We start from the raw sequence: 7,072 nt of genomic DNA, 5'->3' as shown, positions 1-7,072 counted from the left end.
TGGGCATGGGCGGGGCGGGGCGGGGCGTGCCACCGGGTCTGAGCGGGCGGGCGGGTTGTCGGGGTTTGCCCGGCCTAGTGTCCTCAGGGAAAATTCTCAGTGCCAAGAAAGGAGTGATTAAAAATCTCTACGTGGGCGTGTAAATTGGTACAAGCATTTTGGAAGACTATTTCATATGATATATTTTAAAGTGCACCTTTCCTCTGACCCTGCAATTTCACTAATTGCTGTCAATGTCAGGGAAATACCAGCACGTTTGCCCACGGAGCTCTGTACTAGTTGTCTTGTCCAGCTCAGTACAGGGAAGAGTTGGGACATTCACAGCAAGTAAATGGCCGACTTAACTAATTACAGTATACATGCAACAGCTGAAAAGATAAATGAACCCAATGGTGGATAGGGTTTTTTTTTTTAAGTTATAGAAGGGAAGTATAGTATAACATTTGTTTTATAAAAGTATCCTATATAATAAAAGGCTAATATGCAAATTGCCCCCTCCACCAGGAGTTTGACCAGGGGATGGGAAGGCCAGCCAACCACCAGGGGCCCCTCCCCTTGAACCGCCCCACCCCAATTGACCCCCTCCACCCCAATCAGGGCAGGCCAGCTGGACCCCACTCATGCAGGAATCATGCACCAGGCCTCTAGTATTCTATAAAATTTTATGAATTCTTAAGTGTGTAAATGCATGGCAAAGGGTCTAGAATACACACTACATCAATCATAGTGTCAGAGAGAACTGCAACCCTTAAACTGTGTCTATACTGTTCCCATATTTTTACGAGAACATTTATTTATCACTTATATAATTAAACATTAATTTCAGAAATCTTATCATTGATCCAGCACATTTTGACATAGTACTTCTCTTAACTATGATAGTTCACAAAGGAAACAGATACTATCATATTCTAAATATTAATACAGAAATCTTTAAGAAAGACACATAAGAAACCACAGGAATTCCTAAACCATCTTTGAAAAGCACTGTTCAAGAACTTTGCACCCAATAGGCATCAAATATGTTTATTTATTTGCGTGTTTGACTATAAGTATAGTTTATCTTCTCCATTTCTTCTTATTTTAAAATTAAATATGTTTTTATTTATTTTAAAAAGAGAGAAACATCGATTGGCTGCATCCTGCATGCCCCCTACTGGAGATCAAACCCACAACCCTGGCATGTGCCCCAACCAGGAAAGGAACCGGTGACCTTTTGGTACATGGGACATGATCAACCAACTGACCCACAGGGACCAACGCATCTTCCCCATTTCTAATGTTACTACAACTTGAGGTTCAGCGATACCTCAAGTAACTTTCCCTTCTCTTTCTCTCACTCCAATATCTATTTCTGTCTCTACATTCCTCCCATTATATATCCTTTTGTTTACCCTACTTGCTTAGTCTAGTTTTTAACCTTAACTTAGTCTGAGTTTAACCTGTCTTCCAAGACCTAAATGTATCTTCAGCATTATTCTCTTCCATGAACCCTATGGCTACCCAAATTGCTACATATTATCTTCCAAATCTTCACCTGAGATTCCAACTCTTCCTACTCCATTCTTCTCCATCTCAATTCTAACCGAACTTTATGTATTATATAATGTATTCTTACAATAAAGTAAGCTCGAAAAAGAAGTGTTATAAAGAAAATCATAAGAGCCCGGCTGGTGTGGCTCAGTTATTGAGCATGAACCTATGAACCAGGAGGTCACAAGTTCGATTCCTAGTCAAGGCTCATGCCTGGGTTGCAGGCTCGATCCCCAATGGGGAGCATGCAGGAGGCAGCCAATCCATGTTTCTATCTCTCCATCCTTCTCCCTTCATCTTTCTCTAAAATCAATAAAAACATATTTTTGAAAAATCAGGTGCCTGCACTCATATATAAGGATTTCTGGAACCAAGAATTAACCAATCAGATGCAATCTTATGATGCAATGTAACCAATAAGATGAAACTCTATTATATAACCACATATTTATGGTTTGAGACAGGGTATTTACACTGAATGGCTATTGTTGTGCTGACTGTTGTCATTTTTTATTTGAAAATCTAAGGGAAAAGAGGTCAGTGCCCCTGACTAAATAGATAGGTATTGCATGTTTTAAAAATTATTGTGGCACACCACTTAAAAATCGCTGGTGTAGAGGCCTACAATAGACCTTAATAAATGCTATTATTCTTACTTTATAACCCCTTCTCATTTGCCAAGTGTTTTTACCTAATATATAATGGAAGTAAAAATCTAATGGTAACCCATAGAAGAAAATAGAACCAATAAAAGTTTTGTTCACTGTGGCTGGCTTATTTCACTTAGCATAATGTTTTCAAGATTCATCTATGTTGTAGACAATTATATTTTTAAATTGAACCTTTCTCATGAGTGGGAAATCCTGCAATATGTAATCTTTTATATAACGAAAAGCAAATTGAAACTTTTCCCATGAATATTCAATTCATGTTTTTTGTGCATTCCTCCTAGCCAAGAACAGAAATACCTCTACATTTATTCAAATATCTGTGTCCATTAGCAGCATTTTGGTTATCTTCATGTAGATCTTGAATAGATATGTTAAATAAAACTGGTTTTTAAATTGACATATAAATGAAAACTAATAGTTGAACATCATTTCTAAATTACTGTCATCCTCTCAATCTGTAAAAATTGGAAGTTTCATTAAAATTCCACAAGGCGGCAGAGTGGTTCCATTATATCTGGCTAGTGAACTGATTTAAGTACATTCTAGATATTCCCAGTATTGGTATCCCCAAATATAAAAAAGCTTTCTAAGTCAACACAAGAAATCTATGCGTATTTTCTCCAAGAAACAGCTTTACAAATGATGGTTAATTTTGTAAATCAGTTCAAAAGAAGCTTATCATTAAATTAGCTATAGAATTTTTTTAAACTTTCATAATAGTTTTAATATATTTTATTGAATTTTTACAGAGAGGAAGGGAGAGGGATGGAGAGTTAGAAACATCGATGAGAGAGAAACATCGATCAGCTGCCTCTTGCACACCCCCTACTGGGGATGTGCCTGCAACCAAGATACATGCCCTTGACCGGAATCGAACCTGGGACCCTTCAGTCCACAGCTCTATTCACTGAGCCAAACCGATTAGGGCAAGTTTTCTTTTTCTTTTTAATCTGTTGGTATAGTATAGTAATAGGTTTTCTGATGAACCATTCTTGCATTCCTGGGAACACCTTACTTGATCATAATATTCTCGGGGCCCAGTGCATGAATTCGTGCATCTTGAAAGGAACTGTGGGCCGCAAGGCTGCTGTGGGCACAGAGGTGGGCCCATCCTCCGCACCCCCACCTGGACTCTTCTGCCGCAGTCCCCAGTTCCTTGTCTGCCCGTCTACTCACTCCCACACCAATCGCTCCATGTCGTCAGCCAGTGCGAGTGGTGGCTGCTGCCCCAATCTCCCCTCAGGAGCAGGGGGAGATGGAGAAGCAACAAGGGGCACCCGCTGATGGCGCCTTGCGATTGGGGCTGGCGCTAGGCACCGGCAGCAGGTGCAAGCGGCGGCTCTGGCACCAACAGCAGGTCAGCATCCGGCACCAGCAGCAGGTGCAAGTGCCAGGGCAGGACTGTGGCATGAGGGAGCAAAGAATTTTCAGTAACCACCAGAGGCTCGCCCCAATGACAGTGATCAGCACCCCATCTTGGTCTGGTGCCCCCGCTCACCTGTTCCACCATCCTGCAGCGGCCAATGCCCACCAAGTTCTGCACTTTGCCCCCTGCTGCTGATGCCTGCCATGATCTGCGTGTGCCCCCTGGTGGTGGGTTGTTCAGTCTATTTGCATATTAGGGTTGTATATATAGAGATTATTTTTTTTAATTAATTGATTTCTTAGAGGGAGAGTAAGAGAGAGAGAAACATCAATCTGTTGCCTCCTGCACACCCGAGTGGGGACTGAGTCCACAAACTGGGTACGTGCCCTAAGAATTGAACCAGCAACATTTCAGCACACGGGATGACATTCAACTGAGCCACATGGGCCAGGGTGATCATAACATTATATACTGTTGAGCTTGATTTGCTAGATATAAGAATTGTAAATTGTAAATTCTGTGTTCATTTTTTCATTTGTATCCTGTGAGATTTTAAAAGGTTCTGGGACTTTATCCAACTCGAAGCTGCAAGTTAGCTGTTACTGTTTTGTGGGTAATGGCAGAAGACATGAGATTCCTGGGACACAAAAAACTTTTGCTCATAGCATAACAAGTAGTGCAAACATCATTTGTATAAGTACTTTTTTTTTATCCTCACCTGAGGATACTTTTTCTGCATTGATTTACAGAGAGAGTGTGGAAGGGAGAGGGAGAGATAGAAACACCAATGTAAGAGAGACACACTGATTGGTTACCTCCCGCATGACCCTGACCAGGGCTGGAGCCTGCAACAGAGGTATGTGCCCTTGACCGGAATCAATCCCAAGACCCTTCAGATAGACTGACGCTCTACCCATTGAGCTCACTGAGGAGGGAGAGAGAGAGAAATAGAAACATCAATAATGGGAGAGAATCATTGATCAGCTGCCTCCTGCATGCCTCACCCTGGGGATTGAGCCTGCAACCTGGACATGTGTCCTGACTGAAATCAAACCAGGACCTTCTGGTTCATAGGTGATTGCTCAACGACTGAACCACGCCAACGGGGCTGTATCAGTACATCTTGACTCTCCAGGTTCCACAGAAGCAAAGTGAACAGTCTCAGGTGGATGCAGCACAGGTTGAGTTTGTGTAGCAATTGAGCTTGGGGAATTCACCTCTTGTACAAGACCTGATCTTTGTTTCAGACCTCATTCTTCAAGGTTGTTCACTGAAAAATGGCCCTGACAGAGTGGCCAGGGCCTTACATTCCTGATATAGCTGGCAAGAATGTATAGTCTTTTTTTCTTTTTTTTTTTTAGAGTCTTGAGGGCCAAGATACATTGTCTTTCTCAGCATGGCTTTGTATCAAGGTTACACTGACCTTAATGAGCACAATGAATGTCCTTTTTTCCCCCCCTCTAATCCCAGAAATGACTTTGTTAAACTAGGGGTTGGTGTTGCTTGAAGTTTTGGTAAAATTCACAGCAAACAATGCTTTATTTTGCAGAAGGGACGGCAGAATTTTGATGTGGTAATCATTTTAACAGTAACTATTTTTTCCCGAGTGAACATTTGTATTTTCCCAAAAAATTAAGCCATAACATTTTCAAATAGTATATAGTCTATGATTTATTGAACCTACTATATTTTTATTTATGCTTCCTTTTCATTGAAGATCTATATTTGTACCTTTTCTTTTCCTACCAGTCTGGGTCTCCCCTCCCCTTCCACCCTCCCACTGCATCCCCAAAGATCAACTTTTAGTCCATGTATTTTTAAAAAAATATATTTTATTGATTTTTTTTTTTTTTTTTTTTTACAGAGAGGGAGAGGGATAGAGAGTTAGAAACATCAATGAGAGAGAAATATCAATCAGCTGCCTCCTGCACACCCCCTACTGGGGATGTGCCTGCAACCAAGGTACATGCCCTTGACTGGAATTGAACTTGGGACCTTTCAGTCCACAGGCTGTCGCTCTATCCACAGAGCCAAACCGGTTAGGGCTTGGTCCATATTTTAATTTGCATTTTCCACTCGTCTCCATTCTCCCCTACACAGAGCCATGGGAACTAATTACTGATAACTTCCACATATTCACTAATAGGCTCAAACTGGAGTAGGAACTAGTTCCTATTCATCCTGTTTTGTGGGCTGGTCCAGCACACCTCCACCTTTTGAATCTCTGAAAGTAGTAGATACAAATCTGTATTCCCCAAACTTTTTTTTTTTTTAAATATATTTTATTGATTTTGTACAGAGAGGAAGGGAGAGAAATAGAGAGTTAGAAACATCGATGAGAGAGAAACATCGACCAGCTGCCTCCTGCACACCCCCCACTGGGGATGTGCCCGCAACCCAGGTACATGCCCCTGACCGGAATCGAACCTGGGACCCTTCAGTCTGCAAGCCGACGCTCTATCCACTGAGCCAAACCGGTTTCGGCTGTATTCCCCAAACTTGAGGAGCATTTCCGACGCTCTAAGAACTCCCTTCCCTTGCACTGGCAGTAGCACTGGGGCAGGTCTGTGGGCTTCTGCCCCAGAGTAATCCTTCAGCCAGAGATGCCACATCCCATCCTCTCAGGCAACCCCAATCCAAGTAATTCTCTTGTTACCCATCCCCAGCCTTTTTGCTTGGTTTGAGGAATAAAATGCTGGTCCAATCGTCTCTCAATAGACCCTAGGAGGGTATAGGGCAGTGATGGCGAACCTTTTAAGCTCGGCGTGTCAACATTTTGAAAAGCCCTAACTTAACTCTGGTGCTGTGTCACATATAGAAATTTTTTGATATTTGCAACCATAGTGAAACAAAGATTTATATTTTTGATATTTATTTTATATATTCAAATGCCATTTAACAAAGAAAAATCAACGAATAAAATAAGTTCGCGTGTCACCTCTGACATGCGTGTCATAGGTTCACCATCACTGGTATAGGGTCTTGTTCAATTATCTCTGATTCTCTTTAGAATATAGGATATCAACGTCTCTTCTTTAGCTTAAGACTCTGGTTGTTAAAAAAAAAAAGAAAAGAAAAAAGGGGGATAACGTGGAACAAACTGTGGACCGATTAGTTTTTGAGGTGTCCTTTGAAGAAAACCTAGTATCTCAAATTCACAGAAATGGAAAGTAGAATGGTGGCTACTAGGGGCTGTGGGAGGAGGACCTAGGTTGTTTAATGGGTATACTGTTTCAGTTCTGCAAGGTGAAAAGATTCTGGAGATCCATTGTACAAAAATGTAAATATACTTAAAATTACTGAACCATCTAATCTAATAAAAGACAAAAAGGGTAATTGACCATACCTTCGCTATGCTTCCCATTGGCTAATCAGGGCGATATGCAAACTAACTGCCAAGAAAGATGGTGGTTAATTTGCATATGTAGGCGCCAAGCAACGGAGCGAAGCTGGCTGGCCCCGGGTAAGAGCAGTGAGCGAAGGCTGACGTGGCGAGCGAAGA

The sequence above is a fragment of the Myotis davidii genome, unplaced genomic scaffold, assembly GCF_000327345.1.
Source record: "Myotis davidii unplaced genomic scaffold, ASM32734v1 scaffold259, whole genome shotgun sequence".
In the NCBI taxonomy this organism is placed as follows: Eukaryota; Metazoa; Chordata; class Mammalia; order Chiroptera; family Vespertilionidae; genus Myotis; species Myotis davidii.
This window is presented reverse-complemented; position numbering follows the sequence as displayed.